The sequence below is a fragment of the Thalia democratica genome, chromosome 3 (genome assembly GCF_965202585.1).
Source record: "Thalia democratica chromosome 3, ktThaDemo2.hap1.1, whole genome shotgun sequence".
NCBI lineage: Eukaryota > Metazoa > Chordata > Thaliacea > Salpida > Salpidae > Thalia > Thalia democratica.
Window position 1 is genome coordinate 27815425 of NC_139167.1, and position 13350 is coordinate 27828774.

Here is a 13350-nt window from a genome sequence, read left to right on the forward strand (position 1 = left end):
GGTTATAAATCTGTATTAGATTAACGAAACTAGCAGTAATCTATATGTTTTATTTTATATTTAAGTTAATTTTAATAGTTTTTTTTTGGTTTTTTCGTTTAATACACTTTATAATTGTTTAAAGAGTGCTCTTTCAAAAGATCAAAATTTCAACAGTTTTAGAATAACATTTGACGTTAATATTTTTTAAGTCGAAGAAAAACAGATAAAAATTTAGTATTAGTACAGTATACTTGCAAATAAGTGTTTGTTAATTAACAAATAACAAATATTATTAAATTTTATAGTTTAAAATATTTTAATTAAAGTACAGCTACCAAATAGCTATCGAAATTCCGATAAGTTCTGATAAATATGGTCTGTTAAAAATGTTAAAACGATTGCTTTAAAGTTAAAAATAAGATAAAAGTTGGTATATTTGACATGATAATTTATACCTGTCATAAGCTATTTCTTGTCATTTTTAAAGTATTTGAAACTAAATTTTTATCAACTACAATAAAAGCTACATTTTGAAAATTTTTAGAAAGTTAAAATAATAAAAAGTAAGACCACGCCGGGACTCGAACCCGGAATCTTCTGATTAGGAGTCAGACGCCTTCTCCATTGGGCCACGCGGTCGGACGAGAGAGATGATTTTATTGTGATTTTAAAACAAATATAGCGAAAACCAAAAAACGACTGGTGAATAACAATTTATTTTAAAAGACACTATTTTATAATAAAAACATCTAAAACAAAAAAAGTTCAAGGTGCTCTATAAGTTTTTTTTTTCAATAGATTGAATATTTTTTTTTGTACAAAGTAGTTTGTTCAAACGTGTATACAGTAGCGTCGTATTAAAATTGCTCAATTATTTCTCCTGATAATAACCACTTTTTGTTAATTACCGTCACGTGATTAATCTTGTATTTTAAATTTCAATAAGGTTTGATTTTTTACAAAACTTTAAAAAAAATTGTTAAAAAACAATTTTATATATTCTTCTTTGCATCTTTTTTGTTTTACTACCACATACGTTTTGACATTCTTTTAAATTTGGTTTTCAAGCTATATCTAATTATATCTTTGACATTTTTGTCAAATTGTTGTCTGTAGAGTTCTATTTCAAATTTATATGTCATTGATTTCTACTTCAACTCCTTTAAAATATATTTAGTTTAAATTTTAAATTTAACTGGTTTTACGAAAATTAGATAATAAGAACCAGAATTAAGTTAGATATTATGTTTCACATCTTTCTACCTAGTTTTTATTTTTATAACGATAAACGTTTATATAAATAAAAGTATGATAAAGTAGTAAAATAGTAAATCTTTTAACAATTGTTATTAAATACTACAAAACAAACTTAAATAACATTTAAATCTTGTTTTATAGTTTAATAACTAACTTTTTTTGTTGTAACTTAACTTTAAAACAACACAATAAGAAAATCTATGATATTTTCTTAAAATAAAAACTATTTTAAAGTTACAACTTTAGTTTTTTTTATTTTGAAAATTTTATATTTTAATGAAGCATTCCAACTAAGCAATAAATTTGTGGTTTCAATAGTTTAAATTTTCTAAATGAACAAATAAACGTTTTAAAATAACATTTTAAATCTAAAGTACTTTTAAAATACTAATCTACAAGACTTTTATAATTTATATTTTTAAAAACTAAACTCAGTTCTGATATAAAACACCACTGCAACAATAATATTTAAATATAAAATCTTACAGTTACAAAATTCAGTTGAATATACTTGAAAAATTTTGTATGCAAACACTTATTATTACCAAATAGGTTTTGTAAATTAATTGAAGCAATTTGATGACCGAGAGGTCTTTTTGCGTATCCAGTTTCTTGCATCGAAAATTCTTTAGCATTTTTTCGTTTTTTTAATAATGCATGTTACTGTTTTTTTTTGAGATATCATTGAAAATACTCTTTTAGAATATTGAATTTATGTTAATTTATCATATGATTGCTGTAAAATAAAATCACGTGTTTGTTCTAATAATATGTTTTATAAGCAAATTTTCTTATGATAATTAACGAGTTAAAAGTAAACTGTTAATTTCTATTATCTTTAATATTCAAAACTTAAGCTATTTATACTTTAATTAGACATAATAAAAGAAAGTTTTTAAATTAGTGAACTGGGTAATTAAATAAAAACTTACAAACAGTTCTTGAAAGTTTTTCATAACTTTACAGTTTTAAGTAGTTATATTTAAATATTTATTAGCATAACAAAATTTCTACAGTAAATAACTAAAATATATACTATTTTTTTTTCTAGCAGCAAAAACAATTCGCCGTAAATCTGTTGTGTGCCTAATAAAAAAAAAATTGTAGTTTATGTCATTAAAAATTAGTTATGCCTTTTTAACATTTTAGTTTTTATCAGAAATCTTCCAAGCTGTCAAAAAGTTTCTTTATTTTTCATACATTTTTACTTTTAGTTTAATAATATATTTTGCAAAAGCAATCCTGGATAGTCTCAAGGTCTTATTTTTATACTTATAAAACTTTTAGGTTTGAGAAATTAAATTTTTGTTAGTATATTTTTAGAAATTAGTATTTTCTTACGTCATAAACTGTTTAGTTCATAACTTTGTTTTTAAATTTTTGCTGACACATTATAAAAACAGTACTGTATTTAGTGTTGGTATGTAGTGAATTCTTTTAAGATTAATACTTTTCGACTAGAAATTAATTAAGAAGTTTCAGTCAGTGTAATTTCTGATATACTTTTTTTATTAATCTAAAATACTTTAATTTCTGTAACATTTTTGTTTAAGTATGAGTATGTAATTATAATAACTATTTTAAAATCACAATATTTTTTATATATGTATATTATTTTTTTTTTTTTAGATTTTCTGCCCGGACAAAACTAAAGATTGTTTGTTTAAACTTTAATTATATGTATATTGTAATAAATGTATTGTATTCACTACTAATTCAGCACTAAGTGAATAATACTAGTAGAATTTTTATATCTCAATCGCACAAATCTGCAAATTGAATAAATAGGTAATTTTTTGATTAAAGTTGAATAAACATATTATTATATTAGTTTAAACTAATGTTAAGTACTACAACTAATTAAAACAAAGCTATTAGTTTTACTTATATAACTATTATAGCTATTACAACTATTGCATTTGTGCATATTATTACTCTTTAAAAACATCATTATTGGTTATAGATACTTAAGTTAATCATTTTTTTAGTTTGTTATTCTATGAAACATCTAATTCTGTTTGTTTAGTAATACATGAATTATTAATATCATGAGATTAATTGGTTAATAAGTTAAATTAATCAAATAAATTTGAAAAATATTTACGTTGTGTATAAAAAATTTACCTCAAAAACAACTTGGCACATCACTCATATAAGTATATGACACACATAAACTAACTGTTTTAAAATTACATGTTTTACAAATAAGTTTTATATATTTACACATATCAAAAAGCATAGATGGGATACTCATTTCTAGTAGACTAAAAATTATTACCTTAAATTAAAAAACATAAATAAACTTACTAGCTAATACGTTTTAGAAATGTAAAACTTTTAAGTTAAAAATTTTAGTCATTATTTGTTACAACTCTTTAATTGAAGAAAATTTTGTAAGTTCCTTTAAACTATGTTAATATAGCGTTTTTTCATTTATAAATTTCCCTTATTTCTAAAATAACAGATAATTAATTTCAGTCTAAAACGTAAATTTCCTTTAAAAAAGGCTTTAATACCCAAACAACTGTTCCACAAAAAAGCAATTACGTTTGTGCATTGCGTTAAAGCGTATTCAGATTGACATTGTGACGTGTTAATAGACATATTTTAACGTATTAAATGTTGTTGTTTTTATATATAGTCAATATAAGTTTATCAATTTGTTGAGCAGCATTATTATATAAAACTTTATCTTTCAAAACCATTTTAATTACTTATTGCAGCTTACTTAATTAATAAAAATTATAAATTAAAAAGTAATAATTGAAGAAAACAAAAAATAAATCTTATTGAAAATGTAATAAGAAGCATCAAGTTTTCCTAATAATTTTACATTAAAGATATTTTTAGAAGATTTGATAAAAATTAACTTGCTTTTGCGATCCAAATTTAAAGTTTTCTAAATATATTAGGAAATTTTTAGGCTATTTTAAGTTTTTATAGTAGTAAATTTAGAAAACTTTTGCCCGTTTCAACTGAAAAATAAATAATTTGCTATTTTAATTCTCATAAAATATAAATATAAAGACAGCCATAGTTAGAAAAATTAACAAATTGAGACACTTAAACTACAAAAACTAAAAAAAAACTATTCATAAGAAATCGTTTATATAAAAAAATACAAAACACCATAATGTTAGAAACCATGTTGTCGTAAATATGTAAGATTTTTTTCAAATAAGTTTGATTGATTGTATACTTATAACTTTCATCCATGCTACTGACTTAACTTTCTTTGTATAAGAAAAATATTTTAAGCTTAACTATGCACAAAAATTTTAACCATGAAGTATAGAGAATATGTTTTATTTGTCATTCACGTTGATAAAAGTTAATACTGAATTTGAAGACTTATAAAATGCAAAATACTCAACTTGTTAGTTAAATACTATTACAGTATAGTTGTTTGCACTAAAAAATATTGAAAGATAATTTGTAAACACTTATTACTTATATTTCCATAGAGTTAACTTAAAATCAAAATAAATAAAGCTTGTGTTAAATTTTTTAAGTTTAACGAATTTTACTACATTATATATATATATATATTTTTTTTAATCAAAAAAGAAATAAAGATTCACGGTTTTAGTTAGCATATAAGACCCTTTTAACAAATTCAACTTTCTTTTATATAATATTCGGTGTAAAGTTTAAGCATAGTACTATGAATTTATGTTAACTAACTAAGTTACTAAAACATTAACAGCCTAATACAACTATTAAATTAATTAATAGTATGTTATTAAATTTAAAATCCTTAAGTATTTTATGTTATTTGATTTATTTATTTCCTTTTTTGATTAAATATTTGTTAAAAAAACTTAGTTATTTAAACTTTTTTTTTTAGTACGGTCAGACCTTAAAACAATTAATTGGTAAAGTCGAAATTTTAAATGTTATGTTATTTTCTAAATGAATTATTATTCGAGTAAAAAACCGAGTTATTTTAATAATTTATATTTAGAAAAAAAAAATTATCTCTATTTTAAGCTTATTTAGTATTTTCTCCTACTAGTACCCTTTTTTAAAGTATAATATTTAAAAGTTGCTTCTTCGAAATCTCGTGTGCTTTTATTTAAATTGACTGTTTCGGTCTCACTTTCTTTAGCTTGTTAAAAAAAAGTAAATTTCTATTGTGTTTTTAATTTCTGCTTTAATATTTTTCTCAAAACTTAGTAAATAATTTAGACTTAAAATCAACTGGATGCTTACAAGTTTGTATAGTTATTTCGATTTTATTACTAAAAAAAAATTTTCTAAAAAAGATAATTAAATAAAATTATTATGATTTTAACGTATATTAAACTTAAGTTTTCAACAAAACAACTTGAGTAAAAGCAATATGTTTAAATATTTCGTTGCAAACTAGTCTAAGCAAAGTTGTTTTAAGTAACGCGTAAACTTTACCTAAACAAATTTCAAACGAAGCGATAGTGTTTAAACTTGTAAAAGCTTAGTATATATGTAAATAAACTTATCTTCTCAACTACTTAAAAAATTAAACTATTTTACATCCGTTTCTATCGATTTCAAAACATTCTATTTTTAATGGAAAGTTTCTAAGTTGATTATAATCAAAACTTGAAATTATAGCAATATATTCAGGTCTAGTAACTGGTAATTAAAACTGATTATTAATCACCAAACAAAGTTGTTTATATTTTAAAATATTTGATATTACGTATATTCAAGACGCAAACAAAATTTCAATCGTAAAGTTATTCAAACTAAATAAAACTTCAAAAGACGAATGTTACATAACAACAAGTATTAGGAAATTAAAATCTTTTTTAAGTAGAACGTGACAGTTTGAAGTAAATTTTAAAAATCTTTATTTTTTGAGGAGAATCATTTTTTATTTTAGTTATTTCAGTATAAAATAAAGATTCCTAACATGTTTCTTTTTTTTTCAATTGGTGTCTTGAGATATATCATGTTGCTACGTAGGAACATTTTTAGCGTAATTTTATTTTATTCAATATTCACGTGTTTTACAACAAAAATATTTAAAACTCACGCTTTTATGTAAGTATTTAATTTTACAACGTACATGCAAATTATTATTCCATGATTATTAAAAGCATTGTTACTGATAATGTTGAGTTGAAAGACAGTTTAAGCTTAATCAACAACGACTATTTTAATATATGAAGCTCTTTTAGAAAATGATGAGATACAAAATTAGCAAAAAATAGAGCAGTTCTTTATAATTAATGAAAACACGTATATAAAATCATGAATTTAAAATGTTTTTTAAAGTTTTTGATTATTTTAAACAAAAAAAAAGATTGTCTAGTGTCAAGTTTAAAATAAAGCTTGCATTTGTATGGCATTATTTTATAAATCATTATACTGTATGTGTCATTATACTTTTTATAATGATGAAATTGATAGTAAATTTAAAAATTTCTAAACAAATAACCTTCAAATATTTATAAGTAGAACTTGAAGGAAAATTTCAATCGTTTATGGTTATATATACACCTAACTTTAAACAAACTTAATTGGAAATTTTTAATTTTTGTTTTTGTTTTTCTATCTTATTTTAAGTGTCACTTTAAAGTAAAGCAGTTAGTACAGTTTTGAAAAAACACTTACATATAATAAAGTTTTTCAGTAACAGTTTTTAATAAGTTTTATAATTACTATATGTTATATCAATCGTGTATAACCCGTTTAAATAGAAAGTAATAAAAAAAAATTACAAAGTCTTATTAGTGTAAGGTTGCATTATTGATAAAAAGTTTTAGATTGTAAAATTTATAAAACTTACATTCTTAGGAACTTTCGGAATAAGTACTTAAGTTTTGTTCCATAAGTTTTAGAAAAGTATAACAGTTTTTGTTTTTCTATATAACGGAAAGATTGTGCTCCATAATCATGCTTTTTATGATTACTGTGTTAAACTGTTTTTGAAGTAATTTGTTTTATATACCATTTACAATTGTCTCAATGTGGTTATTTAAATCGATCAATCAATCTAGTTGTATTTAAAAATCTATTATTATTTAGTTTACAGGGTAAAATATTTTTAAATACATTTGTTTAGAATAGCTATTGAACTTAACAATGTTTACTTAGTGTAGCAGTAAGTTAAAGTTTTAAAATACATTTAGTTCTTTATTTTAACTAGGTTGTGTAGAGTGAAAAATAGTATTTTGTAGGTTTAACTAATGAAAAAGTAAATAAAGAGACAATAAAATGATTAATTGATGGACTATTATTATTTACTTTAGTTTCGATTTGTGTCTTTTAAATAAACTTGTCTAGAAAATACAGTGTATACAATAGCGTACAACAAAATTTCTTTACGTTTAATAATAAAAGGCTTTTTCTAATTATAAAACTATTATCACACAAATCACAATTTTGAGAACTTTGTATTCATATGAAAACATACCAAAAATAAAAAATGCTCAGTTAAAGATTATTTTTGTGTTAAAATGCACATCAGTACTTCTTCGTTTGAGTTCTTTTGTCGCAGCCTATTTGAAAGTAAAACGGAAGCGTATATGTTTTCGTAGTAACAAATGAATACAAGCCAATGGTAAAATGTACCAAAAAATCACTTAAAAAAAAGATTGTCGAGTTTGATTATGACGTAGCTTGCAGTAATTTCAACAAAAAAACACAAAACTCGGTAAAAAAAAACTCACGAGAAGCAAATGGCGTCGGACGTATCAAAAATCGCTTTTTGTTTCTTCCTCGTCATTTTACAAGCAAACTGCCAGGTATGGCGGGGAGAAGTAGTGGATTCCGAGGAAAAGTATCCTTACCACGCGTTCATCGATAGCCATTACCGGGAGGTAGCAACGAATAAGGGTTGGAGGGGCGTCTGCGGAGGGGTGATAGTGAGCAGGCACTTTGTGTTGACTGCAGGCCACTGTGTGCCAGAGAGAAAGACGAAAGAAGATGAAGAGACGAAACAAGAACATCTGCTTACGCGCCATTACGTCGTGCTTTTCTTTGGAGGGCTCTCGCGCGACGATGACGATTTCCAGCAGGAAATACGGGTGGATCGCGACGAAGACTTTATGGTGCACCGTGAATGGGAAACTGTGCCGGGCTCAGACATCGCGTTGATTCACACCCGCAAACAAATCGAAATCGACATGACCGCGATAGCCAGGGCCGTGTTGGGCAACCCACACAGCCGGAGCCAGGTCGGATGGGAATGCGACGTCAGCGGGTGGGGAGTTTCCGCTCCGAAAAAAAATAAAACGGATATAGGTTCGCGTGAGCTGAGGTTTGCCAGAACCACAATTCAGGGTTACCGTCGCACTTACCCCTTAATTTACGTCCAAAACACAAATGATATAATGCTAGGGCCTAGAGAGGGAGATTCGGGCGGTCCGCTTTCGTGCCACCCCCCATCCAGACCTTTCAATCGCAACCAGCACATGTCGGTGTACGGTGTTTTGTCGAAGGGACGGGTGGGAGCTACAGCGAAGTACGTCAGGATCGCCGATTGGCACGACTGGATCAACGGACGCATGCAGCGGCGCAACGAGAGAGTTTTGCTGGACGGCAGGGACGCCGTAATGGGCCAGTTCCCTTACCAGACCGCAATTTTCATGATGAACAATGTAAGTACCAGTTTCGAGTGCTCGGGCGTCATCGTGAGCGTACGATGGGTTCTGTCGGCCAAAGGGTGCTTTGGCGCAAGGCCTTATAAGGACGCGCGTGTTTTTGCGGGAGTGGTGGACTTTGAATTTATAACTTTGAGCCCCAGGCGCAAATGTGGTGATGTTGCGACGGGAGGCATACTCCAGCTGTGCAGGGTTTCCAAGGACTTCGTCTTCGGCAAGTTTGTTCAACAAATCGATTTGCCGCCGGACGAACAATTGAATCCGGTCGAATGCCAGTTTGCCAGCTGGGACTGGAACGCTGCTTACAACCAAACGCACACGTACCTGACGTGGAAGAGGGCAACTCTCAACGGGTACGAGCAAGACGGTAGACGCTTGAACGTCGATGAGGTCAACTTTATTGATTTCCGACCGGAACACCGCAACAAGACGCTCAAGGGAGCGGGGATGGTGTGCGGCGCAGGCGGCGCAGGCGGCGCGGGCGGAGGCAGGTACTTGGTCGGGATGAACATTAGAGACGTCCGGGAGAATGCGTGGTTCGTCGACATCAGAAGAAACGCTAGGTGGATCAATCAAACCAAAGCTGACTAACATATTAACAAATACTATAAACGATTTAACTATGTCAGGATTTTAGTTCAAAATTAAATTAAAACTCAAGTAATAAACTATAACATTAGCAAAACTTGTTGCAGTTTTTCGTTTTTACTCATCACACAGAATTTGTTTGACTCAGATAGTTAAATAGTTTAATTAAATTAAAATACACGTAATATATAACTTAAACACTTTTCGGTAGGTAGGTATGGTTTTAGATACTGGGTACTTTTAGTTGCAGAAATTTGCAAAAAAAAAATCTCCATTATTTTGTGGACGTCATACCTTATTTTGGGTAGTTTTCTTTTAGAAGTTATACAAAAAATTTACAAAAATACACCGCGCTGAAAAGTTAATTAAACATTTTGGCTTCATTAAAAGTCGTACTGCTAGTTTTTGGAGCTTTATCTTTGTTTACACATGAATAAGCGTCTCTGCCTATAAAAATAACACTTTCTATGTGGTTTGTAATTGTAAACAAATACAACTACATGCGTAAAAATATAAAGAAAACTAGTTTTCAGTGTTTTACAAAGTTTCAATAAAATGCAATAACAACTATAAAGTAGGTTGATTTTATCTTAATTGTAGTTTTATTTGAGTCGAGGGTACTTTTGTAAACTTATTTACTAAGTTACAATTACAGAAGAAAACTATTTAAATTTTAATTACAAACTGTTTTAAACATACTTGGAACTTAGCTAACATGATGAAATAAGACTTTTTCTATATTATGATTTTCTTACATACATGACTGATTAATATAATGATTTAAGGCATATACGTGTATAGCAGGGGCGTCGCGTGAAGTGTTGCACTGCCGCATTCGCGCCACCTTAAAATATTGTAAGAAAATATTAAGTATCTATATCGTTTCAGTTGTTTTTTAGAACAAAGTTTCTTATAGAACTCAAATTTAGACCATTTTGCTCACTACACTGCCGCAAACTCTTAGCTGACTGCCGCATATTGACTCAAAAAAGCAAAATTCGATCAAGAATTACCGCAAAATCAATATCTTGCGGTGAGTAAGCTTAGTTAAAACTTTCCTTAAACAATACAGGCTTAAGTATCATTCCACAGGCGATTGAAAACAAAAAATAAGTACAAAGCTAAGCAGAGCAGAAGTTACTTGCAAATGGGCAACTCGAGAAGGGACTACTCGAGCAGGGACAACTTAAGCAGAGGCGATTTGAGCAGAAGCAAGTCGAGCAGAGGCAACTCGAGCAGGGACAATTAGAGTAGAAACAAATCAAGTAGGGGCAAATCGATCACCGGCAACTCGGATTTTATTTCTCCACTACCTAAAAAAGTTACCACGCGACGCCACTAATGTACACGTAAACTTGGTTTTGGAATAAATAACCATTTCAGTTATAAACTAAGTACAAAGAGGTTGCTCATATTGTGTTTATGCAGCAAAAACTTAGTAAAGTGGTAAATTGTTTTAAGCTGTTTATCATATTTATTTAGTTAATACTTAAAACAAGCCATAACAGTTCTAAAGTTAATTTTTTTCAAAAAATTTTACTTACTTCTGTTTGAAAATTTAAGTTAAAACTGTAAAGCTATCCAATTATAACTATCAAATTCGACGAAAGTCGGATGCCTTTTTTTACCCAAAATTTTATGCTATATTTTTTCAAAGGTGTTCGACGAAAGTCGGATGCATTTTTTTACCCAAAATGTTTTTGAAGTATAACTCAGTAGTGAGTCTTTTTTTTCGATTATAATGATGTCTTAAGTTTTGAACGGTGCTGCCGAAAGGTTATCATCTTTTTCTTTACAAATTTTTAATAAAGGTTGTTAGTGTTCTTTCAATTCAAATTGTCAATAGCCTTAATAGAAAAATATTTTCAACTCTTGATACTTATAATAAGTTTAGATAAATTCAAAACAATGATTGTAGAAAGGGTTATTGTTTTTTGAAACATGTAATATAAAAATATTACAAACTTCAAAACCTTCTGTTATCATTTTCGGTTTTGAATTATAAAGATAACAAATTCAACTAATTTTGATATATTTAAGTATTTCTTTTTTTCTATATAAAATATTTTTGAAGTTAAACACCAAAATTATAATATTTATTGTAAAAAAAGACGCATAGTTAATTTAATTTTACAGATATGTGAGTTTTTGTTACCAAGTATTGATACTATTTATAACATATAATTATAATAAAAAATCTAGAAGCTTTAATAACCAATATAGTTTTTAAAAAATGAACGAAATTAAACACCAAGTAAAAAATAAAACAAAATGAACTAAATACAATGCAGTTAAATTAGTAACATAGACAAAACGTTTCTCTTACATAAATTCATTTATTTTCTGATTAGTTTTAAGTTTTAATTTTGTAGAAAATAGTGATCAGTCATTTTACGCAAAATAATTATGTTACAGGCAGTAAAACTATTTACAATTTTTCTATTATAAAACACTTAAACTAATTGTTTGCTTTTACAACATTAGTATGTGATTGTTTAGAAAATTATTACTGTGTTAGTTTAGAAAGTTTGCTTTGAAATATAACAAATTTTACTTTTTAGAATAAATTAAGTTTTACCAAAAGTGTAAAACATATGAAACTTTTTATAAATATTTTATTTCATTTTATCTAACTATTACAAACGGGTAGTTAGCTAGATCATCGTATTTGTTTTAATTTTAGAATTTTTTAACTTTCATTAAACATTAAACTCAATTCAGGACTACAAAAAAAATTTTTGAATGAAAATTTTATAAACTAACCCAATATTTATAACCTAATCGATATTTTTTGCCAAATACTAATGTTGTTAGTAATTTACAACTGAATTAGCTTAGTACTGAAAAACTTTTTATAGCATAACTTTTAAAAAACTAACAACTATTGACGTCAATAAACACCTTTCAGCTGGAACTTATATAATTCGCAGTGTAACTTATATAAATACATGTTTTTATAATTAGTTGCATTACTAAACTCTTTTTTTATTATTATACGACATGAATGATTTAATTTCTAAACTAATTAACTAACATTTAAATGAATTATAAGTAATCCTATCATAATTATAAGAAATTACGTTAACAACTTGCTATTATTACTACACAATATCCACTTTTTAACTAAATAGTCAACTTGCAGTGTAATTTAAATAATTTTATTTTAAAGTGTAATAATAATACTATCAAATAGTCAAGTTTTAAACCATCGAAAACATGTAAAATCTAGAATAATTAAATGCATAAAAGCAATCAAATGCATTTAAAATTTGGCTTTTATAATTATGAACAAGCTTAAGATAACTACTCAAAGTATAAATTTAAGTGAATGTTAGCAACAGATTCTAGTGAAACAACCTTACTGGAATATAAAATAAGAACAAATTATACAGTAATCTTTATTTATTGTACCAACATATGTTTCTGTGTGTTAACGGATTATTAACTATTAACCCCTAAAAATCTGTAGAAACTATTTTCATTTTAATGAACACATGTATACACCTACTTTAGCTTCTATTCGTTACTTTTACCCATAAAAAGTCCTAACGGCTCGATAAGATACTTGTTAAAACTCATTTGTTAATCTAAAAATTGTTCTAAAATACATACACAGGAAATTTATAATGTTGTTATAAACAGCGTAGTACTTTTACCAAGTATAACAACAATATAAAGCATTGATTAATTATCATAATAAAGCATCTTTTTCTTACCTTATTATTTTTGAAAACATTTTATAATTCATATAATTATTTGTGACACAGAAAAAAATATGATTCCTTACTTAAAACTTTTTATTTAGTGTAGTTTTGATTAAAAAATCTAAAAGTAAAAAGAAAACCTAAAAAACAAAAAGTCTATTGATATGCTTTAGTTATACTAGTAGAATGTGAGTTCAAACAACTTTTAATTTGCAACAAAAGCATGAACA

The 13350-nt window shown here is 26.9% G+C and overlaps 1 non-coding gene across 1 annotated transcript; it reads right to left on the reverse strand.

The window, feature by feature from the left end:
- Positions 1 to 548: 548 nt before the first annotated feature.
- Positions 549 to 621, reverse strand: Trnar-ccu (transfer RNA arginine (anticodon CCU)). Its single transcript has one exon. It is a non-coding gene; the product is annotated as a tRNA-Arg (tRNA).
- Between the last annotated feature and the right edge of the window lie 12729 nt (positions 622 to 13350).